Genomic DNA, 27,775 nt, shown 5'->3' on the forward strand with positions numbered 1-27,775 from the left:
ACAACTGGCTATCCATTTGGGGAAAAAACAGTAAAGTTGGACTTCTTTTTTACACAATATAAAAATAACAAATGGAGAAAAGACAAATGTAAAATATAAAGCTTAAAAAAATCTTAAAAGAGAAATAGGTTACATGTGTAACCTTGGTTTGGAGATACCATGTTAACCAAGACTGCAAACCCAGAAATTATAGAGAAATAATAAATAAACATATTTTATTACATAAGGAATTTAAAAAATTATGGCCGGAAAATATTATGTTTATATATTCAAATATATTTACAGAAATATAAACCATATGAATAGATAAATGGTGGATACAAAAGTGCAGAAAAGCAAGAATTCTGTTTAAAAATGGCCAAAGATACTCCAATATGTTCATATGTATGAAAATAATTATATATGCATGGAGAAAGTTCTGGAAAATACATACTCAGTTGTTTCCATTGGTTATGTGAGGGGATAGCAGAGAGAAAGAGTTTGTGGGGAGGGAAAAGATAATACAAAAGCAAAAGACTATATAAAATGCGGTCATGATAAAAAAATTGTATGTAGAACAACCAGTTTACTAAAATTATATATTTGTATGTAAATTCATAAAGATATGTATTAAAAGAGGGCTAACAAAATTTTGTTATTGATGGATACCTCAGAAGTTGGGATTTCATGTGATTTTTTTCACCTACTTCCTCATACTTTTGTATATTGTTCATTTTTTTCATAATGAAGATACAGTATTTATTTAATCAGAAATATAAAGCAGTTCCACTGTGAGAAATAAAAACAAAGCAAGATATATTCACCAATCCAAAAGAATTTATTGAAAAATTTGAAATCCAGATGAGAAGCTGGAGACTTGGGGTAGCCCTGGAAGCAGTGGGAAACAAGTTTTATTTTAGTCTTGGCATTGGGGTCAAGGCAAATGCTATGAATGGGGAAACTGTTCCCGAACCCCCAAATTAGATTTAAGTCATTTGTTTGGTTTCTTTATCTTCAACAGAAAAAACACACGAACAAACAAAAAACCCCAAACTTTATTATAAAGTCCCAATTCTGGGGCTGAAGACTTAGGAAATATTTCAAAGAGCAAAATTTTTCTATTTATGCTCTAGTTTTTGGACAAAATGTAGTTCAGAAGGAGAAATGAAAAAGAGACAATTTTGTCCCCATTCAAGAAGGAAAGAAAGGTTTAAACTAGTTATCATCTTGTTACAGAATGAAATAACTGATTTCAGACTCTGTTTTTGCAATAGGACCAGTGCCATCAGTGGGAAAGACTTGATCAGTTCCCCAGAGATGGTGTCAAAGAAAAGTTGTACTGTTACATTCTGCAAGAATTGTTGCATTGAGATGATTTTCAAAGAAATTCTCAAGAAAGGAAAATTACAGCATTCTGTCCTCCAGGTGATAAAGAGCTGCATCCCAGCCTGAACCCTGGCTTTGGAATCAGGTGCTCAGAACGCACAGTTTTTATCTAAAACCTATTTTCGCTTACCAAGTTAGGTTATGTGAGCTTTTCATTCTCTCTGACTCTTAGTTTATTCATCTATAAAATGGGAGTGCTGATAATAACACAATGTAGAAAAGAACACTTACTTGATTTATTTTATGTGTCAGTAGCATAATTCAAATGCAAGCATAATCATGGAAATGTTCATTTGAATAGGTAAAGCTCACAAACGCCATAACCAAAGTAGCTTAAATAAATGTGGGTTTTTTTCCCCTCTGAAGCCATAATTGATAGCTGCTAGAGATCACTGAGGAGGCCTCTTAAAATAAATAGCAGCAGAGAAGGTTTTTAATGTGTTGTCTGAAATCATGAAACACAGAGCAATGTCAGAAATCATCTGGCAGTATGTCTTGCTCTAGTTGAAACAATTAAGACTCCAAGTGGTAAAGTGAGTGGATCAAGGCTGCATGGCTTCTCTGTGATAGTTTTGTGACTGAAATTGCCTTGAGTTTCCATCTGGTGTTTTCCTTCTCACAAGTGAGAGAGGATTCACTCTTTACTAGAGACCCCCGCTTACAAGATGTGATCTTTATAAAAGCTTTCTTGACCACTCCCCACTACCTCCCTATCCACAGAAATGACCTCTTTTGTCATCCTGCTTTCCTGTATCCATTTTTAACACTGCACCTCAAAGATTTGTTGCATTGGTCTGTCTTCCCCACTAATCTGATAGTTCTTTAAGGGCAGGAGCCATGATATATGTTTTTTCTTCTCCTTTCTTTTCTTCTTCCTTTCCTTCTTCCTTCCTTCCTTCCTTCCTTTCTTTCTTTCTTTCTTTCTTTCTTTCTTTCTTTCTTTCTTTCTTTCTTTCCCTCCCTCCCTGCCTCCATCCCTTCCTTCCTTCCTTCCTTCCTTCCTCCCAGGGTACCTCAGTCCTTGCTCTTAAGGCCTTCCACTGATTGGATGAAGCCCACACACAGTATGGAGGGTAATCTGCTTTACTCAATGCCTACCGATTTAAATACTAATCACATCTGAAAAGTACTTTCACAACAACATCTAGGCTGTTGCCAAATAACTGGGCACCAGAGCCTAGCCAAATTGATACATAAAATTAACCATCACAAATGGTGATGAAAGGAGAGGAGATTGTGGTCAGAAACTTGGATGCTTGAATTAGTGAATTTGGAGGTACAGCAGTATGACAGAGTCCATGAAGTGATCATGCATATCGATAACTAGGGTAGAGATGTGAAGGTCAAGGAACAGACAGATCAGCATAATGACTGGACTCATCTACTTGGACCACGAAGTCATCGAGGAGGCTGTCAGGTAAGACAGAGAGGAAGAATTTGAGCCATGAGCTAAAGCATTTACTAAATGATGGATAATGATCAGGAGGAAGAAAGATGACCAAGCAAGGGGAGAGCGGGTGATATAGTCAAATGGCATGAACCTCAGTGAAGAGAATTCTAACCTTCAGCTTCGCCACTGGATAGTCTTAAGCAAATTATTTAATCCTTCTGTGCCTCTGCTTTTTCATGTCTCAAGCAGAAATTCCAATCCTACTTTTCTGTCCAAGGACTGTTGCAGGAATCAAGAATGGTGGTAAATGAAAAAGCAGTTTGAAAACCTGAAAGGCAGCAAAGCTGATTAGAGAGAAGATAGGTAGGATTTCTTGATAATGATAGTTATTAACATTGGAATATGTCTCCAAACAAAGTTAGGGAATTTCTGATTTTAATTCAATGGAATTGAGGTAGCCAGCCTCCAAATAACCCCTACCTCTGGTATTCACACTTTTATGTAGGACTCTCCCATATTTAATAGGACTGACTCGTGTAACAAAAAGAATGTGAGAGAAGTGATGGTATGTGACTTTCGAGACTAGGTCACAAAGAGCACTGTGGTTCCCACCTTGCTCTTGCATCACTTGCTCTGGCAGAAGCCAGTTGTCATATGTACTAGAAGCTGAGGCCTCCTGCCAACAGCCATGTGAGGGAGTCATGCGGGACACAAATCTTCTTGTCCCAGATAAATATTGCTATTTACTGATTGTATCAGACACATCTTTTGTGCCTCCTCAGATTCCCTCAGCATTGTCACCTCCAGGCCCTCAAGCTGCTTGCTCTGTCTCAGCCGCCTCTCCTGCCTACCAAGACCACCCAGACCCCACATTCCGTGCTTGCGTGGGGATGCTGGGTCCTCCCCCTTGGCCTCTGCTGTGCAGTCAGGCTAACCAGATGCAGGTCTAGTCTCTGTCCTCTCCTGCCACTTCTAGACTTTAATGAGATGCCATGCCACAGGCATGGGAACTGGACGAGGGAGTCAGATTTCCCATCCTGGAAGTCCCAGGTGGGAGTGTTACCGAAAGTGGGGTTCAGCTGCTCACTGCTCAAAAGCCAATAAAGAGGCAAGGCTGGTGAAAGGAAAGTTTGCTTTATTTCAGAGGCTGGCAACCTGGGCAGGGGAAGGCAGACTCCTATCCAAAGGCCAACTCAATCAGTGGGCAAGAGCTTTTATAGGCAGAGGAAGGAGGCTGAATGTGGAAACAGCACAGTCAGCTCTGACAGTCATCTTGAAACTGGTCATGCCGTGGTCTGATCAGCGTCATCCTGATTGTTTTAAGTACAGTTAATCTTCAGTTCCAGGGTTGGTTCGTTCCCATTTCTTTGAAGCCAGTTCTTGGAATTGTGGCAGCTTATGTCATGGCTACAGTCTGGTCATTATGTAGTTACCTTCTTCTACCTGGTGGGGGTCTCAGTATCTATAAAACAGCTCACAGGATGTGGCTCAGAATATTATCTATAGTCTTTGAGGAGGAACTAAAAGTCCTTGACTTTGCTTAATGACTAAACTATTATTGTTTTGTCCTATCTGACTGCTTTTCTTTGCTTTTGTATTTTTTCACTTCTCTGATTAAACTTATTTTTTGACTGAAGTTTTTTTTGTTGTTTGTTTCTTGTTTTTTTTGCGGTACGCGGGCCTCTCACCGCTGCGGCCTCCCCCGTCGCGGAGCACAGGCTCCGGACACGCAGGCTCAGCAGCCATGGCTCACGGGCCCAGCTGCTCTATGGCATGTGGAATCTTCCCAGACCAGGGCACGAACCTGCGTCCCCTGCCTCGGCAGGCGGACTCTCAACCACTGCGCCACCAGGGAAACCCCTGGCTGAAGTTTTTTTACAGACAAAAGGAAGTGGGAGGACATGGTGGGGATGGGGGGAATAATAGGTTCCTGCTCCATTTCAGGAATGGGGGGTGGGTAGTGGTGGTTACCTAACTGCAGGATGAAATCTGTCCAGTAGGAAACAGGTAATGACAGGGAGCCCACCATTAAATTTCCTCTTCTTTCTCCCTCCGATGGACTGGCCTGAACACAGCTTCTGGAGCTGCCCTGTGTGGCCCTGCAGACGCCACTGCGATGCCACCTACTTGTCTCTTCCTGGCTCCTGAGAAGACAGTGACCAGAGTCACACATCATCTTGCCCTGCTTCCCCTCCTCCCTGCCTCACTTCCCTTTATTTTCTTTTTTAATATTTATTTATTTATTTTGGCTGCACCAGGTCTTAGTTGTGGCACACGGGATTTCATTGCTGTATGTGGGATCTTTTAGTTGCAGCATGAGGGCTCTTAGTTGCGGCATGCATGTGGGATCGAATCCAATTCCCCAACCAGGGATCGAATCCAGGCCCCCTGCACTGGGAGCGTGGAGTCTTACCCACTGGACCACCAGGGAAGTCCCTTAATTCCCTTTATATACTCTCTGTCCTGGGATTTTACCCTCCAGAAACTCAGCTCTTCATCGCTGAGTCGGGCTTTGTTTTCTAGGGAACCTGGGCTAAAAGACAAACTATTCCAGTACTGTTTTTTATAGTAACACATTTGTACACCTTTCCTGTCTTTCTGCTCAAAATCCATGTATGGGTTTTGGGGATCTGCCTGCCCATGTGGGTCTATATTCAACATTCACTAATGTTTACATACACATCTACTTAGATGATAGAATTTCTCTTCTATAATTAGATGTACTTGAGCTACCCTGACTTCACTGCTGCTTCTTAGACTGTCAGGCACATTCCCACCTTTGTATTTGCTTTTCCTCCTGCCTGGGTGACTTTTGACCCAGATGACCACATTCCTTCACCTCCTTCCTGTCTGTGCTCGTGAATTTTCCCCTGATCTTTCTATGTAAAATTGTAGCCCTCCCCTCTTCTAACAACTACCTATCTCCTCTCCTGCTTTATTTTTCTGTATAGCTTTGTTTATCCGTCTCCCCCAACTAGAATATGGGCAATACACTGAGGGCACACGTTTTCTGTATATTTTCTTTACTGCTATATACCCCAGTGCCTAAAATAGTGGCTGGCACATAAAAGTGCTCAAAAGTGTTTGTTAAACGGGTGAATGAATTAATCAATCAATTGCTCAATCAATAATATCTATCAGATAGCAACTTACTAGTGTGTAAGCATTGATTCATTTGGTTCAGTTTTCAGGAAGAGCCAGATACTATGTAGCACCAGAACACCTAAATTTGGGTTTACATGGTGGTTGAGTGACTACGGTGAAAATGATCAAGTTCACAGGGAAAATCCATACCTTTATCCTTAAGTAGGCACTAAGAATCTACTGTGTACCTATCCCAAATGAGAACCTGGGGAGATACAAACAAACATGAGATATGGTTGTCCTTTTCACAAAGCTTTTCATTTTATTTAAGGAAATTGATGCTGTCATATGAAATAAGCAGAAAACTTTAAACCATTAATCCATGTGGGTTTTGACTTTAAGTGCATTCACAGGTAGGGAACAAGAGAGGATGCAGATGTTAGAACCCTAACCCTCCAGCTCTCCCACTCAAGCCTTATTCGACCTTTGACAATCGACTTAACCTTTCCCTAGTCCCAGACCTCACCTATGAGGCTGGGATAATCTACTAGGGATTATTAAAAGGATTAAATGATACAAAGCAAGTAAATTGCTTAACACACTGGAATTGCTCCATAAATATTCACCATTTTAAGGTGTCATTATTATAATTTTTAAGAAGCTGCATAAGGATACTATCACAGAGAAGTTGGGACTTGAGGAATAAATAGGACTCGAGGGAAGAGGGAAAAATAGAGGGAATGAGGGACAAACAAGTCCAGAAACCCAGAGGCAGGGATGCATATGGTGGGCTGGAGGGAGCAGTGCCACAGGTGATGGAGTGAAGAAGGAATGGGGCAGGCAGGGATGTGCAGACAGGTTATGTCGGGAGCTTGGACTTTAAATACCACTCTCATTACTGGGTTTTGAAGATCTTGGGAATAGAGAAAAGAGGGGAGGGAGGGCAAGTAGTGCAAAGGGGAAGAAGAAGGGAAGATGGAAAAAGTTAAGAAGCAAAAGTAAAGGCTGGCCATTAGCCAAAAATAGCCTTCTCACATGTAATATTCTCTTAGAATGTATTTAAAGCATTAAGATGAGAGGGCAGTTCAGAGCACTGGATTAATTCCCTTTTCTCTCTCCCCCTTTCTTTCTCTCGCCCCTTTATTAAGAAAATAAAAGAGACTTTGAAATATTAAGAGATAGTGGGATTAGAACCTTCTCCTGCCAGCCCCAGTCTTTCCTCTTCTATTAATTTCCACTTGATTATAATTCTTTTTGAAGTGTTTAAATATGGACAATAGGAAATAGAAGGGTGAGTTATTGAATATCAGTTAGACAGTATTAATATAATCGCAGCTCCCATTTTTTATATAGACACTTCATCTATATGTATAGTTTCCATTAGGAATAAAGTAGACACCCCCCTCCCCTAGCTCAAGTAATTATGATTTTTTAACTACAATGAAACTCTTAAAAGTTAATAGCTGATTTGTAAATCCTCAGCTTAAAATCTTTAAAAAAAAGTTTTAAAATTCTAGAAAACTGAGAATTATTTTTTTCTTGCTTGCTTTAAAAAAATAAAAAAAGAGACATAGGAACATCCCTAACACTAAACTCTCTTGAATCAGTGAGGGCTTTTAGCACATGCACACTTTATAAAGGAACTAGGGCTCTTTGGATGGAAGCTATGGATCGCTGAGAAACCCTCTCCACTTAGGGGCTGCATGAAGAGGATGATACTGGCGTTCAAAGTTCCCCAGAAACACACAGACAATGTCTCCATGCTAAAAGCAGCAGCTTGTTCTTCCTTTAATAACAGGGGCCTCACCATTGTCTAGTCCTGACATTGGCTTTCATGCTGAAAACTTGATCTAAAGACCCTCGAGGAACAAAACAGGGGTCTCAGGGTCTATTTAATGCATGGAGTTGGGGCTTTCTGAGATGATCATTATGAAATTCCTGGGGTTTTCTAGCACCAAAGACCCACAGCTGCTTAAAAATAAGTTCTTGATAAATGGCAGTTCATAAATCTTTTTTGAAAACCTAGAAATGTCATTCGATTTATAAATTGTATCTTTTAACGTTAGCATTAACTATTTGAGGTCCCAAATGTTTAACTGACTTACAAGAAAAACGTTCTTTACAAATCCTTCCACTCAAACACAAACTGTGCTAATACATTCTGTTATATTAAACATGCTGATTTGTGTATTTCCTTTGGCACATAGGAAAACTGAGTCCCTGTCACTGGTGTGGGAACGGCCAGAGACACGGGGCTAATTTGGAAGAGTTCAGACTCCTTAGGAATGTAAGCAACAGTGGGAAAATATAAACCAATGGGAGAGATGGGGAACCAAGGCATAAAAATATAGATACAGAAGAAGTTCAGCAAAACCTATGTCAGACTAATTAGGAGATTACCAGTCTGAATAAGTAAGAAGTTTGACTCACATTCATCCCTGAGTATTTTAGAAGAATAAATTCTCAGTCCCTTGTGAATCCCCGCCTTGTAAATACTGCTGCACCATAGAATTAGTCCCATGAACTACATAGGTAATGATCAAGGAAGTGATCCAAAGCCCCAGCGAAAAGCAGATGTGAACAAGTGACTGGCTCCTCCACCCCAGCCTGCTGCCCTGAATCAACCTTGTGCTTCAGCAAAGGGTTTTAACTAAAATATCTTAGGAACTTTTCAGTCCCTGTCAAATTACCAAACTCCTGAATGCTAAGCCTGAAAATGTCACAGGTCTGATCCACGAACTATTGTTAAGGAAGTCCATTTGTTGTGTCCAGATATACCAAGTTGTACCTTCTGATGACTGATAAAGTATGCCTATGGAGAGGGACTTCTGGGTTTGCTTTGATCAGTGGATGAGCTTCGTCACTCCTTGAAGGCCAGGGCAATGTCCTCAGCACCGCTCTCATCTTCTAGTACAACATAGAATATCAATCCAATACATGCTTTTTGTATCGAAATAAAAGGACCCAGAATTTATGAACATTTTTTATATATTTGATGTCTGTGTTTTCTGAGTAACAAAACAACAAAAGATAAACTGTGAAATATAGTCAGACAATGGGCAATAATACTGAAGAATTCTTTGAATTATAATCACCTAGAAAATTTCAAGCTTATACTCACCCTGTGTATGGAACCCAGTCAACTGGATGCTCAACTGAGTTCATTGCACAAAGTAAGCAACGTGACCTCTCTGGACTGTCCTCATTCTGCTGGCCCAGTAGTCACCATCCTCACCTCCTCCGTGAGGGTGCCCAGCAGGGCCAACTTCAAGGGGGTGTGACCCGTGTGGTAGCACAGGCCCCACCCTTACCAGGGGGCCCCAGGCTTGGTTTAATGCTCTGCTGTTGCCAGTTGAGATCCTTAATCATTTCTGGACAAGGGACTCCACATCTTCATTTTTCACAGGGCCCCACAAATTATGGAGCTGGTCCAGGTCTCAGGTCCACTACTTGATGGGCCAATTGTTCTAAAATGAATTAGAGCTATAGATTTCTTTGCCAAATTCACCTGAGATTCCTTTCTTGTTGCCCCAAACCCCTGAATTTAAACTATAGGAATTTTATTCTTACGTTCTAGTTCCATATTTTCCTTTCAAGTGAGGCTGTACATGACAGGACAGCACGCACTGTAATAATGGCTAAGGCTCTTCTTGGAATCCTGTGGCTCTTTTCTGTGACTAGAAATCTCCCATCCTAGGTGCCTTCTTGGCCATTACCTACTGTCCACACTGGAACAGAGGGTTTGAAAATCCTACCGGACCTTTGTGCAACTCAGGAGGGAGTGTTTGTACTTTCCAACAGCACCTGGTATATCTCACTACACGGCCCAGAACCTATTACATTTTTTGTGTTATTAATCTATTATTGATTCACCTGTGTTAATTTTGGCCCAAGCTTACATTCTGGGAGATTAGCAACCAGTTCTTGTACATCTTCTGGGTCTGAGAAGTATACTTGTTCGCTTGATTCACCCATAGAAATGGCTTCAAACAATGAGAGAAGAGCATGACCAAAACACAGCCTGGGTTGACAGATGTCGCCTTCCTCCCCCTGCCCTCTCCCCCCCTGCCCCCGCACACACTTTGAAGGGACTTGTTCTCTGGTTCACAGTCAGAGCTCTTAGGCCTTAACCTACACCACTTATCCTAGAGTTCAAAAGTGAGAGAGAAAAACGATGGGGAAACTCCAACTGTGTTGTCCCAGCCCCCAAGCTGTTCCATGGCACCTGTTCTGGTTCTGCCTTGACCAGGCAGGAAACCTAGGCTTCTGGCCACACTGAGAAAGGCAAGCTAATAAAATCCCTCCCCTACCTCTGCTCCCTCTTATCTCCAGGTTACTTTAAGATAACTTGCCTTTGGACTGAATTCACATCTTTTGTCTTTCTAAATTGTGTTTGCTGAAATGGCCTGAATTTCTAAATTTAGTGAACCCTGGAAATTTGCTTTCATCAAATCATAGCTGAGAGATAGGCGGGGAGAGAGAGAGAGGTGGGGGGGGAGGTGGGGGGATATTGAGAGAGAGATCCCAAAGACAACAGACAACAGGCAGGAAAATGAAAACAGAAAAAGAAAAAAATACTGTAAAAGAATGGCTGTACATTTTTTGTTTTGGGTTTTTGTAAAGAATATGCAAAGAATAAGGCAAGGTATAAAATTGTATGGACCAGCCACACAACCGGAGAAAGGGAAGGGAAAAAATACAATTGTTCCTTCTCTGGTTTTCTCAATACAAAACAGAAAAAAAAAAAAAAAAAAACCGCCTGAATGAGAAAAGCAGAATTATTCTCAAAACCTCTCATGATATAAAATCAGTTGGTGAGGAGTATTACTAGCTTGGAGCTAGGGAAAAAAATCATTTCTGAAGTGCATGTTTAGAGAGTGGCTTTTTTAATGCAATAAAAATGGAAAAGAATTTGGGGGCGGGGTGCCGGGGAAGGCTTCCAGCAGCAGCCACGGCTTCTGTCTTCAGGCTCTGGGCAAGAGGCCTCAGCCCATGCTTTCAGTAACCCATTATCGGTTTCCCTCCTCTGCATTCTTCTCCAGTAACCTTATCAGACACAAGCATCGCTGCAGATGCTGCGACTGGAGTCTTGTAATTGTCCCCGGTTAGAGCTCAATAGCACCTTGAACCATTAGAGCAATCTCAGCTTTTAAGAAAAGGCCTCCACAAGGAGATGCGGTGAGAGAATTTGCCTGTGGCTATGTGAGTTCTTTAATAGCGAACTCTCTCCTCTGCCAGGCCTCGCTGCTGAGTCTGTGGAGAGATGAGAAGTCTCTTTATTTATCACAGGGCTCTTCCGAGTGCCTGTTAGGCAATGATCATATTATTTATCACCAGGTGTGTGGTGCTGGTGGGGGCAGGGTGGGAAATTATTTTTTTAATGGGCCTTCGGCAGAAGCGGGGGGACCCAGGAGATCAAGGTGGGGAAGGGGAGGAAGAAAATTCGAAGACATGGGAGGACCAGAAGTGCTTCTGGGCAGCTTAAAGGCGATACATAAAAGCCTGCACAGAAAAACATAATATATAGCAAATATACATTATATATGGTTAATTCAGGAGTAAAAGGGGAGGACGAATAGCGTTCTTCAAGTGTCACCTAACGCTTGCAGAAAGTTTGAGGAAAGCTTTTTTTTTTTTGCGGTATGCGGGCCTCTCACTGTTGTGGCCTCTCCTGTTGCAGAGCACAGGCTCCGGACGCGCAGGCTCAGCGGCCATGGCTCATGGGCCCAGCCGTTCCGCGGCATGTGGGATCTTCCCGGACCGGGGCATGAACCCGCGTCCCCTGCATCGGCAGGCAGACTCTCAACCCCTGCGCCACCAGGGAAGCCCTGAGGAAAGCTTTTAACTTGTAGCAGCTCTACTCTGTTTCCTCCCCTCATGCCTCAACCCCACAAAGCAGGACCTTTCCTGCTAGAGAACTAGCAGGGCAGGATTATGGTCCTGAGAACTAAATTTTCAAAAGTTGGGAAGACCCAGATCTCAGGATGTGATCAGGAAATATCAGGCCCTCAGAGGCACACACTTTCCAGGCTAGGGGTTTTTAATTTAAACAAATCAGCCAGTTCCCCACAACTACCCCCCCCCCGCCCCAATACATAATTAATATCAAAAGACTATGGAACACAGACTTTGGAGCCTTGGAGAAAAGGATTTTGTCAGAACTCCTTGTGAGTGTGAAAGTTCATCAGGTGCAATGGGATCTCGGAGCAGCAGACTTCTCTGGGCAAACCGAGGGACAGGCAGCAGGCAGGTGGTGAGTTCTGGATGGAGATGCCAAGGCAGTGTCTGCTTCTGCTTGTTCTATGCTGGTTGTCTGGTCCTCCAGACATTGTTTTCTCCCAAATGCCTGCCTCTTCCCAGTCCCTCTGCTGGAAAGTACAACTGAGTCAAGGAAGTCCTCACTGAAAACCATGTCATCCATCCATGGGAACCAAATGCAACAGATCTCCAAAAGTGAAGGAGACACTTCCTCCCTCCATCCAACCTCCCACCCCAACCTAAAGGGTCCAGCTAGAAGATACATACCTTAATCAGGATAAGGTTAAGCTGCCAAGTACAGATGCCCAACTACAGTGACTTTAATAAGATAAGAATTTAGTCTTTTATGTAAAGTCTGGAGGTTGACATCTAGGACCGTTGTTATTGATGCTCTGCAAACCTCAGAGCATGGCTTCTAGCCTCAGGGTTGCCTCATGGTTGCAAAATAATTACTGTGGCTCTGGCAGTTACATCAGAGTTCCGGGTAGGAAGCAAAAAGAAGGAAGAAGGAGAAGTAGTAAAGGGAAAAGGAGAATCGGGAAGGAAAAAGTTAAGGGGTAAAGAGGGATATGTAAAAAGGTACATGCCCAACCAGTCAGCCTCCCTTTTAAGTCACTTTTCTAGACGCACAATACTTCTCAACTTCCAGTGCTCAGGGAATCTTGCCTCAGCAAGATTATACCTCATTTACCAGAACATCATATGGCTACTCCTATCCATTAAGGAACTAGGAAATGTGTTTTGTTTTTAAGCCGGGCACACCATCAGCCCCAATAAAATCAGAGTCTGCTAGTAAGTTAGAAAGGGAGAGTGGATATTAGGAATAACTAGCCATTGGCCATAAGACAGAGATCCTGGCCCAGATGAACTAGTCTAGAACATGAGATCTGGAAACTAAAGGCTCCTGGCTGGATTTGGAGGACCATCTCTTCCAGGAGATGCAGACACCTTTGGCTACCCCAGGCCTAATGTCCCTGGAGGAGGGTTCCCCCAAGGGCAAGGCCAGAGGTCCATGACAGAAATAAACACCTCAGACCCCTTGAGTTCTTGGCATTAATCAGTTCCAGTGGGGACCCTTTTTGCCCCTCCATGACACGTTTAACTTAACCAAGCCTGTCCAGCCTCACTCTGATTGTTTTCCTGACACTGACCTTCTAGCCACCGTAGGGCCTGCCCCTGCTACACCAGCCTAGGCTCATCCTGTGTGACCATTTCTCCAGAAACAGTTGAGGCTTGAAAGCCCACCTTTAGGCAAATTATCCTCCCAGCTCTCTTTCAATTGTTTCCACCCAAGGCTCAGGACCACCTTTGCTCTGTACCTATCAGGCTCCAGCAGTCTCCCAGATGTCACATCTTGTGGGATTTGCTGCTGTTTACATTCTAGACTGAAATCCAGGTTCCAGGACTGCAACGCTAACTTTACTTTCTGTGTCGGAACTCTCACCTCACCCAAGAGCCCTAATCTCGTTTCATGGTGCCTGTGTCTTTGTCTGAGCTTCCTTCCCAGTGCCTGCCCCCTGCCCCAACCCAGTCATACCCAGCCCCTGAGAGGGGAGCTCTCAGGCATCAGAACATGTATGTCTGCATCCCTTCTCACTGCCTGTCTCTAGACTCTAAATACCACGCCTTCCCACTGGCCCACGAGGAACACGAGATATCTGTCCTGGCATGGGTAGCCACTGCTACCTGCCTTTAGATTCCTCTAAAGCCACACTCTATTCAACTTCTTTTGTATTACTTACTGAGGGACTTTTTCTGACTCTCTGCCCCATCGTGATATGTCTAAGATGTCTCTAGGACCTGACCCTCAGAAGCCTGGTGAGTCACTTCTGATGGAGAAGCAGGCTCTGAAGGTTGGGGGTTTGATGATTTCCTGAAATCGGACAATAGCTGCTGATCTGGGCCATTCTTGACTGTAACCACTTAGAGCCAGCTGTGCATATCCTGGTACCACCAAGTGCCTGGAAAGTCCTGTTAATTAAGGGCCCTTGTCTCTGAATTCTGGTGTGTACATGGTCCTACAGTTGACAAACTGTTCATAACTGGTATTTCATTGTAACCATCCCAATTACCCTGTAAAATAGTGAAGGTGAAATCCCTTCCTTCATTTTCCTTTAGTGTCAGAGACTTCCTAGTGTTTAGAGATCATCATAATAATGTGAAAAATAATAGTATAATAATAGTATTACAGGCACTGGTCCCAGTGAGGGCAAAGCGGGGTCCCTACTGAGTTGGAATTGGTGCCAACAATTCCTTTGTATATTATAATTTTAAAAGCTCTGTCCACAAAACACTTGTGAAGAAAGTGGAACAGTTTTTATTCCCACTTTACAGAGAGCTTCCCCGGACTCCCAGAGGAATTAAGAGATCTGCCCCTATAAAGTGTCAAGCCAGCCCTCAAGTGAGGCTACACCCACCAAGCCCATGTTCTTTCCACTCCTGGTATGCATGTGGTGGTATTCATGGACACCCAGAAGCTTCAGTACTAGAGTAATGGAGCTTCATGTCTTGATTCCTGAGGTGATAAGTGAGTGTTTTCAAATCACAGCCAAGAGCTGACCACAGATCCTCCAACACTTGGTTTGGAGTGTTCTGAACCATCCTCATTAGGAAAAAGGCTGTTGGGCTCGTAGGAAGAGATCTATTCTGATCTGATGGGCCTCTGGTACCTACTCAGAAGAATATTAGGTGAGAACCCTTAATGACCTCAGAAACTGATAAATGGACAGATATTAACGTGTGATGAAAAACACTCAGAGGAGAAACATTGTATATAATCATGACTTTGCATGTCTATCAGTAATTCTGTAACAGAAGTTATCTTTTCCCCAAGCCCATCATCCCTATACCATAAACTGAAAAAAAAGTCTCCACCACATCTGAGATTTTGTATGATTACTCCTGACTTAAGCTCTCTATAAGAAGTTAATGCTTTAGACAAGTCTTTGAACTTGAAATATCCAAATTGTGCCTTTATATCTGTTTCATTGTTCACTAAATTTCCTGAGGATACCAAGATTCTCTCTTTTGGCTGACAAAGTAGATAACATAGAATTGAGGATTAACTTGTCTAACACAGAAATCTGGAAAATGCGAAGAAAACTTAAGTATCAAATAGCATTGTTATCTTCATGTAAAATTAGTTATTAAGCTCTTACTTAAATATAATACCTTGCATGTGTGTAGTACTTTACAAGACTCCTTTCCATCCATTATCTTACTCAATCCTCAGCGCAATCCTAAAACACAGGTCAGTGTCATTAGCTCCATCTCCCTCATAGAGGGAAACTGAGACGCTGGGAGGCCATGAGTCACGCATCTAAAACTAGGCATCAGCAGAAGCTAGAGACCAAACTACAGGGATGTGCAGAGGAAGTGCATTCACCAACCCCACGCCCTCCCCTTGACACTGACCCTGCCTCCCTTGGTCTCCAGTGGAATCTGGGGACACAGGAAAAATCTCACCAATGTAGCCATGATCTAGAAGTGTCCTCTTAGCTTGCCTGCTCATCTGACCTATTGCATTATGAGGAGTACAGATTCCAAAGGCAGTGGTGACAGTCCTGTATCCATTGGTGACCACAATCTTCAGGTTTCCCTGGTTATTGCTAAGATCCACCTGGCGTGGCCCCAGTGTCCTCTTTCGACCCTGAAGGCATCCAGTAAGGATTAGCAGGAACGACCCCTACAATTTTTCCTGCCCCTCTGACTTAAGGATGATGTAATCTAATTCATAGTTGTGGATGCAGAAAATCAGGCATTTAGAAAAGCCTCCACCACCTCCTTCAACTGCCTTTCTGAGGAAAGTAGCCCTGAAACAACTTGAGAGTTGTGACATGAAGGTAAAAACTCATGACCAGAAGGACAGCTCCTTATAGCTTGATAGGCCATTTCTTCAGCAAATGTTCAGTGTGTTCCAATGTTCAAATGTGCAAAGTCAAACAGTAGGCCCTGAGATTGGAACCCCATGATCCTGGTGAATGAGGAGAGTCTCCTCGGTTGCCACCCAATAATGTGAGCCCTGCTTTTGGAGGTAAGGGGGCAGAAATCCCCAAAGAAAGAGGGCAGATTCCTTTGACAGCATCAGCTCAATCTGGGGCTCAGCTCTAGCTACAGGAAAAGCATCGCAGTCCCAGAACCAGCCCCAAGAATGCAGGGTCCCATAGCTTAGTAGAGGGACCAGAAGTGGAATGGTGATTCTTTCCTGTTTAAACCCATTTTGGCAGTTTACTAGTCAGAGAACAGGGGACTGTAGGTGTGTCCACAAGCTCGGTGCCTATCACAGCTCTTCCTCTCCCAGGGTTGAGGGCTACCATAAAAATACCCCCTGCCTGCCCCCTCCCTCTAGATTAGCCCCTTCCTGTGGGTGGATTCTGTGCTGTTTTCGTTTTCAATTTTCCCCCAGACACAGTCTGTCAGATTACCATTGACTCCATGTCCATAGCCAGGCCCAGTAACCCCAGCCCAGCCCAAGACCCCAGGGCTCAAGACCCCGGCCTCATGGATTTAGGAAGGAGTTTAAACAGAGTAGAGTTTCAAAACAGGTAACCCAAATCAGGAACAAAAATGAAGAAAAGTCAAATTGTGAAGTGAATGCAGTCTCAGAACAAAGGCAGATTAGGTAAACTGGAAATCGAATTCAGGGGCCCAGAATGAATGCAGCTGGCAGTGGACGTCCTAGCGTCAGGTGGGCGTGGGAAGCTGATGGTACAAAGGCAAAAGCCATGGATCTCAGAGGCAGTCACTGGTGGCACGGTAAAGGCTGGCTGGAAGCAGCTGCAGGCCATCAGCCTGTCTACTCTCCTCTGTCCTGGTCCCTACTATTGTCAATGGTCTTGACACACCCATGATGGCACCTGTAGTACTGCCTGGCCCTCTGGCACCTGAGCCCCTACTGTCATTACATGGCATTGCAGTTTCTAACTCCCTCCTGATAGGACTGCTCCCCTGTCCCACCCCATCAGCCCTGTCCAGTGGACCCAGGGCCACCCACACCCATCAGATGCCCTACTGGTATCAGAGGATTGAGTGGTGGAGGTCACTGCAGACCTCCTGACTCTTTGGCTCCCGATTCCAGTTTCTCTTGACGAGGGAGACCTGCCACCTCCTGACTTAGCTCCTCCCCAGACTCATATAGGCCCACACCCTGAAGCACAGCTGTCTGAAAAGTAAAGCAAAGACTGAGCGTAATACCAAGTTCTTGGAAGCCCTACCAGAAATAACCCAATTCCCCACTCCATTGCCTGCAATAAACTTACATTTCTGAACACTTGAGGGCAATCACATAGAGCTCAGGTAAAATAAGCAATTTATACAAATAGCGTTGGCAATTATTTGAAAAAAGACAGAACAAACATTTATTGGGCTTCCAGAAAGTTCCAGGCAGTGTGCTAGACACACTGGTTAGAGTTTATCATTTAATTGTTATAACGACCCTGTGACTTTGGACTGTGCTCTTCCAGCTGACAGATGAGGGAACTGAGACTCAGGGAATTTAAATAATTTACACCACCAGCTCACAAGCTAGGAAGTAGACAGGATTCAAAACAAGTTTGGCGTAACTTAAAAACCGATGTCCGTTCTATGATTCTCTGTATTCTGTGATGAATATGTATCAATTCCAGGTGGATGCTATGCCAATGACACCCACCCATGTTTGTCTGCCTGCCTGCCTGTCTCAAGCATTAGACTATAAACCACTTGAGGGTAGAGGTCTGCCCTCCAGGCAGTCTACATCTAGGATGCAGGTAAGAATCTGACCAGTGGAGCTTAGTAAATATTGACTGATGTGTGACTATCCACGGGAGACCACATCTCTGTCCAGGAGATGATACATTTTGTCCCTAACCTCAAGGAGCCCCAATTCAGATCAAGAGCAGGCCCATAAGAAGCTTCACAATTGCAATTTAATCCCCAAGATCTGCAAAAGCCACCATAGAAAACATCTTTGGAAAGAATTGATTCTTTTTGTGCAAATAGCTTGTTCTTGAAAGATAATGACTTTTGTTGCTGATGGTGGTTACCAGACACTTCTTTCCCTTTTGCTAAATGTGTGAAAGAAAAACACCTGATTAATGTTCCAATGCTGCTCTTCTGATTTTCCAGATTAAGACAGAATAAACGTGATCAGCATTTAGGAAGTCCCTGCTGCCTCAAGCACAAGAATATAGATATTTGGAATCTTCTCACTTTTCAAAGAACAATTCTCATATCCTACTCTAAAGGATAAGTGAGATGTATGTAGCCTTCAACTTGGCATCGTGAACAAAGAATCTTCTTTCCTATAATAATGTCACCCTCTACTGAAAGTTTAGGATGTTGCTGCTCCTATTTCTTAAAGGCAAGGTGCTTGGCACTGAGAAAATACCATTGCTAGTATTCATGCCCAGGAACAAATCTTCTCTGTTTTTCTTAATCTCCCACCACTGGGCTTAGAATAGGGTTGTGTGCGTGGTGTGTGTTTTATAAATGTAGTTTGCTGATTAATTCAGGAAACTCTGTGTCCTCAGGAAAACTGCTGCCTGGCCTGAAAATGTGCAAATCATAGTCTCTGAGCTCTGTGCAGAGCCAGCACCCACTCTCCCACCCGTAGAATTCAGGAAAGTGGGGGCAGATCTGGGTTTTCTTCCTCTCTATATGTCCAGTGCCTAGAATAGCGCCTGGCATACAGAAGACTGCTCTCAAATGCTTGTGAAGCAGGTTTATAAGTGAATGAGAAATCAGCTTTACAAGCATAGAAGCTTTTTTTCCAAAAATGAAATTATTTCCATCTATATTTGCTCACACTGCCATAATAAAATACCATAGAATGGGTGGCCTAATTAATAGAAATTTATTTTCTGGAAGTCTGAGATCAAGGTGACATCATTGTCAGGTTCTGATGAGAACCCTCTTCCTGGCTTGCAGATGGCTGTTTTTTCACTGTGTGCCCACATGGCCTTTCCTCAGCCTCTTTCTCCTCATGTAAAGCCACCAATCCTATCAGAGTAGGACTCCACCCTTATATCGGCATGCAACCTTAATTATCTCCTAAAAGCCCTATCTCCAAATACAGTCACATTTAGGGCTTCAATATATGAACTGGGGTGGGGGGGGAGGAGGGGAGGGAGGGTGGAGAGGCCACAATTTAATCCATACCACCATCTCTTCTGTTTTCAGGCTCTGAGCCATTGTCTCTGCCATGATCACTTACTAGATAGTAACCATAATCATTCTAAGACATGGGTCAGCAAACAGTGTTCCAAGAGCCTAATCTGGCCTGCCACCTGTTTTTGCATGGCCTGCAAGCTAAGGATGGATTAACATGTTTAAAGTTTGCCAGAAAATCTAAATTAGAATATTCCACAACGTGTGAAAATTACATGCTATTCCCATTTCAGTGCCATGCTCATCCATTTAAATATTGTCTGTAGCTGCTGCTGCACTACAATAGCAGATGGAGTAGTTGGGACAAATCTTATGACCCACAAAGCCTAAAATATTTACAGTCTGGCCCTTTACACAAAAATTTATGGACCCCAGTTCTAGGCTAATGGTTCTCTGGGGAACTTGCTAGAAATTTAAATTATCTGGCCTCATCTACTGAATCAAATTGTGGATGTAGCGTCCCGCAATTTGAGTTTTCGTAATCTTGCCGGTGATTCTGATGTGCACTGGATGAGCGCTGGTCTAGACGAATGAACCACGTTCTGAGATAAAGGCAGAAATCGGTCTTTATTAAGCAACCACTATGTGCCTGGTCCCAAGCTCACAGGCTGTGATTTGGTTCAACTAGCGAGAGACCAGAAAAATAAACGATGCTCAGGAAATCCCTCCGGAGTAGCGGTTGTTTCCACTGCAAAGTAGCCGCCTGTCGTAAAAGAAGCAGCATAAAGCGATCCCAAACGCGATAGGCAAGCATCCCTGGGGGGTTTCAGGCAAAATGAGTTCTTAAATATTTGATTTTTCTCTCCAGTCACTGGCCGCCTTTCTATTTGGTTTGGGGCTGAAATAAGACAGCTTGTAAGTAACTGGAGAGGGTGTTTACCCAGTGAATTAGTTCGGCTTTCATTGTGCAAGGGATTAGCGCGAAGCAGTGGCTCCTTTTCAGGTTAGAGGGGCTCGCCGTTCGCTAGCTCCAGGCCAGGACTAATTATCATAGGACCGAGGCCATTAAAGGGCTTAACTACCAGTGCCCCCTTCCAGAACTGGATTAGCCGTTCGCCTGCAGCTCTTGGCCGATAACCATTCCCAGTTCCGTCTGCTCTCTGCCGCGATGTGAGCCGCAAAATGCGGCGGACTCACAGCTCGGAACTGCCAGGCACGTGGGCTCCCGGCCTGGAAAGCTCTGCGACTTTCAGGGGCCAAGAATACACTCTCCCTGGGGAAAGACCGGAGACCGCCTGAGGCCTCTCTCCTATCAGGATGTTTATGGGAAGATGGACGGGATAGCCTGAGGGAGAGAGGGCTGGGAGAGGCTCCTGCCAGGCTCCAGGAAAGCCCAGGCGCTGTCCAGGGTCCCCGGGAGCCCGGAGGGCAGAGTGCGGGACTGCCCTGTCACCGGGGACTCTCAGAACGGCGGGACAAAAGGATCAGGGTGTTCACATGAGCTACCACAACGCCACTCCTCCGTCGCACCTTTTCTTTCAGAGTCAGATGGGGAGTCTGCACAATTGTGGGAGGTACAGAGTTGTTTGGGGATTTTCCCCCCGCTCTGTGGAATGGGGCAAGTAAGTTACCTCATTTCCTTAAATCTCGGTTCCTCATCTATAAAATCAAAATAAAGTAGTGCCTAGTCAAAGGGTTGTTTGTGGGTTGAAGTATAGGGAGAGCTAGTTCATTTCAAGGCTCAATATGTCAGTGCTCTTAGGCTGATGAAGACCGCGCAAGCAAGAAAGAACCCTTTCTCTCTCTCCTAAACCTGCTGCGAGGAAGGACCCCTCCTCTAAACCTGCAGGGAAGAAGGGCCTTTAAAGATTTTCTAGTTTTCTACTTCCTAAATTTTCCAAAATGAGAACTATTTTAAATGTTAGTAACACTTGTAACATTCTTTGAAAGAGCAAATAAAAAAAATATATGGATCTCACCAAAAATAAAAATAAATATGTGAGGTGTTGGATGTGTTAATTAACTAGATGAGAGGAATCCTTTCACAATGTATCTGTGTATCAAACCATGGTGATGTTCACTTTAAATATATCACAATTTTGTCAGTTATACCTCAATAAAGCTGAAAAAAATGTCTGTAGAAGGAGAGACCATCCATCTGAAAGTAGTAATAAAACTGCTGAGTGGAAAAAATATATATATATACACATATATGTGGATCTGAAGACCCCTCATGATCACTGCCTGCGCCCCAAGGGGTTCAAAGCCTACAGGTTTGGAAGGGCTCATATATTCAACTCCCCACCTTGACAGAAAGGTCAGCTGCTGTTTGCACACCTCCAAAGGTGGGGTACCCCAACTTCCCACACAGCTCAATCCATTTCAGTGTTGTTCCAATGAAAGAAAATTCTGTTTTAAAATAGCAATTGTACTCCAACTAAAAAAAAAACAAAACCAAGAGACAGTACATTTATGACAGTCACCAAAATAACAGTGATTATTTCTGGTTGATGGGATTATGAGTGACTTTTTTTTTTTTCCAGATTTTCCATATACCTACAAAAAAGCCCTACATTTACTATTAGAAAAAAGTCTATGAGCATAATTAAAATTTGTTGTAGTCATATAATTTATAATAATTAAATATCTTGTAAAATATTAAATCAAAAATTGTGTCCCTGCAACTTTTACCATTTGGTTCTCGTTTTAGCCCTGGGTCTACACAGACAAGTCTAATACTGCCCACGACAACTCTTCAAGTATGTGAAGTCAGCAGCCAGGTAAGAGCCCCACAGAGAATGTGTTAGTGAGAAAAATTGAATCAGAAGTGACTGCATTCTTCAGGTGCTCATTGTTGCTTCCTTTCTCAGTGGAGGCTTCTAGACTGCTTGCAAGGACACTTTAATAAGTCACAGCCAAATCTACCCAAGCCGCTGGCCACAATCTTTCCCAAATATATCAGTTGAGGTTTTTTGAAAAAATCCATTTCAGTCCTTATTTGGAAGCCAAATAAATACCAAGAATCTTTTCAGTTGCCTAATTATTATTCTTTTAGTTTTTAAATTGTTTGAAGGTCATTTGGATATAGAAGGAATTTAACAATAAGTGGAAAATATGGATTTAAGTTGTAGCAGAATGGAACCATGACAGTATCTTTAATTTGTGGTTTTAAAGAAAACTTCTCAGACTCTACCTTTGTCATGGGGTTGGGCACCAATGAGGAGTCCTCTCTGGCTATTTGCTGAGTGATTAATCCTTTATCATAGGACTTCCTAACACACTTGTTTGATTCTGGTAAATGGGGCCAAGAGGAATTCAACTCCATTCATTAAATACTAATTGAGTGCCTACTACATGGCACACTGCACCAAGAGCTGATAAAGCAAAGAATTTCCAGAAATCACAGTGAATAAGAGAAAGCTCACCATGGAAGATCTGGAGCATTTATAAGTCAGTAATCTCCGTGACTTCACAGAACTCTTCACCGCTCACCATTGGGCTTTGTGGAGGGTTAGGTTGATTGAGTTCAATGCAGCTAAAACGGGCAAGGCAACTATTGGTGTATTTGGAAAGATGCCAAGCTCTGAGATTTGTTTTAATTGTGTGTGTATTTTTTTTAAAAAAGAAAGAAAGAAACTGAAAGAATGGAATGTTCTCAAAACGCAAAGTGTAATAATCAGGTCAAGAGAAATCAAATTGGAATAAGAGTTAGTGTCCAATATTGAACGTATGAACATAAACATATTTGGATCACTTCAACAAATATTTGGTGAGCAAATTCCATGTACAAAGAATAGTGCTGGGAGCCATTAAGGACCAAAAGAAGAGTAAGAGGGGGTCTTTATACATAAGGAACTCACAATTTGGGTGGGAGGGGTACATATTAATAATTGTAATAAAAGTAAACTATGATAAGTACTGAACTACAAGCAAAGTACTATGGGAGTTTGACGGAAAGACAAATAAGGGAATCTCAGATTTCTTGGAGGTGGAATAATTTGAAATGGGCCTTAAAGATTTGTTATTACAACCGTAAAACCTAAGCGAATGTATGTTTCTACAGCACTGTCAGTGTATCCCAGCTCTTCCTTTCCTGCAAGGTACACACAGAGTAAAATGAATGACATCAGAATTTCTCACTAATCACCTGACACAAAATGTTATTTGACCCGGAAAAATTGGCAAGGGATAATTTCTGAAGTTATACTGAAGACAGACTCAAAAGGTATGTCATTTTATTAGGAGTTAATTCAATTACAGGTTAGGTTATGGTAGGCAGATTGAGTCAGAGGTTTAAGAAGAGAGATGGAAATTCTGCCGAACCATTTGAATACCTGAGTGATGCATGAGCACTCTAGTGATGACTCTGCAAGAGGACATTTATTTATCCCTAGAACATTCCCAGAGATGACTGAGCTCAGATTCAGTGACTTATAGTCTAACCTGGAAAATGCGGGAGCCCCCGGATAATCTTAAATGCACCTCCAAAGCAGGGCATCTCTCATAATTATACACCCTGTTGGAGGCTAGTGGGAGGTGGTAGACAAACTGTGCTTGACTGTGATCCAAATATAGTTCTCTCAGTTACTGGTTGTGTGGGCTTGGTCATGTTACTTAGCTTCTTTGAGGCTCAGTTTCCTGTTCTTTAAAATGCCTACTATGCAATCTGTTTGTTAGGAGGTTTAAAGATGAAGATATTTATATATCTAGGCACTTAGCACGGTGTCTTGTATATACTACACACTCAACATATTAGAGCTACTGGGACTATTATGTATTATATCTTGCCAACATTCATTCAACCACTGATAATAATACTGAGTCCCTCGAAAGTGCAAGGCCCTTTCCTAGGTAAGAGACTGAGGTATCGGTAACTGAAGTTGAATGTCTCTACCCACACATTCGGACTCCTACTCAATTGGGTGAGAGGTCAATTAGAGAGCAATGGATGCTACATTTTCATTACACTTGCAAATGGTAGTGGGTTCAAATTTTGATTGCATGAGGGTTAAAAGAGGATTTAGATAGGATTATGTGTTAAATAGGATTGTGTAAGGATTGAGTGAGATAATACAGCTAAAATGCTTAGCATGGTGCTTGGCAAGAGTAAGCACCAAACAAATGTCAGCTATTATTATCATAGGTATATAATTTCACATTTGTTTTCTCTAGACATATGTGCATGTTGCTTGAGCAGGTCTTATTCAGGGGCTTATTTTGGTTTTATTAAAAAGTGGTACTGATTTCTAGTTACAGCAAAAATACATAGTGCCATATTTTATTGATTCTAAGAGGCATGTTTTTCACATTTTAACACTGATGTCTGAAAATGATGGCCTTCTCTTTGCCTGCGCATGTACAAACTTGGTGGATATTCCTGATGATAGGACTGGTAACTGTAGTCCCTTAACATTTTAATCAGAAAACGGTTTAAGGACCATCTGGGGAAGGAAAATGAGTCCCTGTTATCATCTGAACACCTTCCTTTAACACATTATGGTAAGATCAAGAAACATCAATATCAAAATTTGCACAGTGGACAGCAGCAACTTGGAGTATAAAAAGAACTGATAATAAATTGCTTTCTAAAAACTGTTGCATCATCGCCTCTCCTAATAAAAGAAAATAAAGGTGTGAGAAAAAAACACATGTATTAATAATTCTGAGTCAAAAGGTGATTTAGAAGCATCAGACTCTGAGTGTAAAATTGTTTCAGGACTACCTTTTCTGATTTTTTTTTTAACTTATTTTCCTTTTTTATGTATGCACAGGAGTGATAGCTGATAAAATTCAATATCTAAATAAGTCTAAATATAGAAAATTCTAAGCCATAAGATAATTTTGTGTTATAGTTTAATTGACAGTGTTATTATTATCATCCCATCCTGGTGCCGGTACAAAAAATAATAGTGTACCTTATAATCAGTAGCAATTTGAATTCAATGAAAACTTTCCCATGACAAACATCAAGAAATGGTGCATAAAACATTCATTTCATTGTGAAGATGAGTTCACATTAAAGAAGGAGAAATATCTAAGTGCAAGAAGACAAGAAGAAACTTGAAATGAGAGGGATTAGGAGGTGAATTTATGTTAGGTTTGCCTTATGTTGAAGGAAGGAAGGTCTTATGAACCTTGAAACTTGAGTTCGAACCAATAAGGGAGCATGCGATGAGACTCTGGTGCTGTGTCAGGTAGAGAGTTAGACCTAAGAAACCCTCATAAATTCAGGATCCATGAAGGGCCATATTCTAAGGAAATCAGGAAAATAATCTACTCACTGGCACAGAAAGATGATAAAGATTTTTCTCTCTCTACATGCAGGGAGTCAGGGACGTGAAAATTCCAAAGCATAGGCTTAACCTTATGTGGCTATGGGATTTGAATTTATACTGTCAACATTTTCTTGGAACTGAGCCTAGAAATTGATATAGAAATTGGTCCTTTGGGAATCTTGAACAAAGCAAGTGCAAAACCACTCTGGAGGAAAGTTCCCACAATGCAGGCCAGATAGATTCCTCACAGAAAAAAGAAGGTACCTTGTTGTGGATTGCATTATTGTTTTCAGTTCTTTACTCTTCCCTATTAATACCCCCTTTACATTGTGACTTTGTAGTTCTTTCAATTAGAGGTGGAATATATTTCTCCACCTCATTGATGTTGGGCTTGGCTGTGTGGCTTGCTTTGGCCAATGGATTATTAATGGACATGAATCAAGCAAAGGTTTGAAATGTACTTGACTAGCTGAGCTTGGTCTATGAGGAAACCATCTCTTGGGTAGCTGCTGCCATTTCAGCTTGTGCCTCAAAATAAACAGATAAGGAACAGATATGAAGACTCATATCTGTTCCATGTCTGTTCCAGACTCACATCTGGTCCCAACCTGAAGCTTAGAGCCAAACTTAGCAAGAGCCCAGCCCAGATCACCCAAATTCCAGATGATCCACAGACCTGTGGACAAAATTAAATGCTTAACAATAACCATTATTGAGTCTGCTAAACACTGAATTCTAAAATGGTTTATTATAAAGGATTACTGTGACAATAGTTAACTAATTATAACTCAGTAATAAATGAGCTTACAATTTAAAACAATTAAGAACATGAGGAAACAGCTTACCATGAATAAGAATCAGCAGAAACAACACATAATATGGTTAGAACACCAAGAATCTGAAATAATAGAAAAATCTGAAGAATAATATAAAATATGTATGTTTTAAATGATTAAAGATATGAAATAATGACTCATTCTAAAAAAAGCAAGTTTCTATGAAAAAAAAGATAAATTTGAAAGAGTACAAAATAAACTTTTAGAAACTCCCTAAGATGTTGAACATAAATTAGAAATAGCTAAAAAATGAACTAGAACAAGACGGTAGATCTGAGGAAAATACCCAGAATTTAGTAGTAAGAGACAAGAAGAGAAGGGGGAAAAATGAAAGAGGTAAGATGCTTGTAGGATACAACAGGTAGATTCATCACTGTCTCACAACAATAGTACAATCAGTATAAGAAGAGGCACTATTTTAACATAATGGGAAGATCAAGGATGAAAAATTTTCCAGAATTTATGAAGGACATACATCCTCTGATTGAAAAAATGTTGTGAGTCTCAACCAGGATAAACACAAAGAAATCTCCACTTAGATATATGGTAGTGAAATTACAGATCACTGTAAATACAGAGAAAACTGTAAGAGCAGCCAAAGGGAAAAGACAAAATATCTAAAGGGGTATAACCATCAGACTGTCATGAGCATTTCACAATAATGAGAGCTTGAAGAGAGGAAAATAATAATTTCAAAGCAACAATATTATACTCAAATTATTATTCAATAGTGAGGGAAACTGAAGAAACATTGTAGAAAAACAAAAATGGAGCACACTGAGCTCTCCCAGTCTCCCTCTGAAAGAGTAAAGGATATATTTCAGGAAGAAGGAATTTAAACACAGAAAAATGCGTGTGGTGCAAAAAGCAATGGTGTTTGAAGGAAATGGTAATTATTGGGGCAAATCTAAACAGCATTGACTAAATAAAACAATAATAATCATACAGACTAACTTGGGGATTTTACAGAAAAAGATGGACGCAAAATACAAGACAACAATAATAAAGTGGGGAAATTTGAAATCAGTGCATTTTTTAGCAGATTTGTATTGCTTAGAGAGAACTAGAGGTATTGCTTAGCTTTTGTCCTTATTGGATACAGTAAAAGAACAGTAATAGAAGGCAAAACTTTCAAAACAGTAGAAGCAAAAAGGAATTTAAGGATCTCAATGTAGGAAGGAAGAAAGAGAAACAAAGGAAATTAAGCAAATATAAAGGACAAAATAAAGTTGTAAAACATTCAGGTATTTCAAGTAATAACAATAAATTTAAACAAATTAGATATACCCGTGAAAGGAGAGCGCCTCAGATGGGATAATTTTTAAGTCCACATATGTAGTTTCAAAAAGAACCCTAAAATATAGTGACAGAAATGTTGACAATATTAGGATGGAAACAGACATTCTAAGTCAAATCCTGGACAAATGAAAGCTGATATAATTTTATTAATATCAGCAAAATAGACTTTTAGGCAGAAAGAA

Source organism: Delphinapterus leucas, chromosome 4 (assembly GCF_059928025.1).
Source record: "Delphinapterus leucas isolate spDelLeu-1000000601 "Yukka" chromosome 4, BTC_Dleu_Yukka2, whole genome shotgun sequence".
Lineage (NCBI taxonomy): Eukaryota > Metazoa > Chordata > Mammalia > Artiodactyla > Monodontidae > Delphinapterus > Delphinapterus leucas.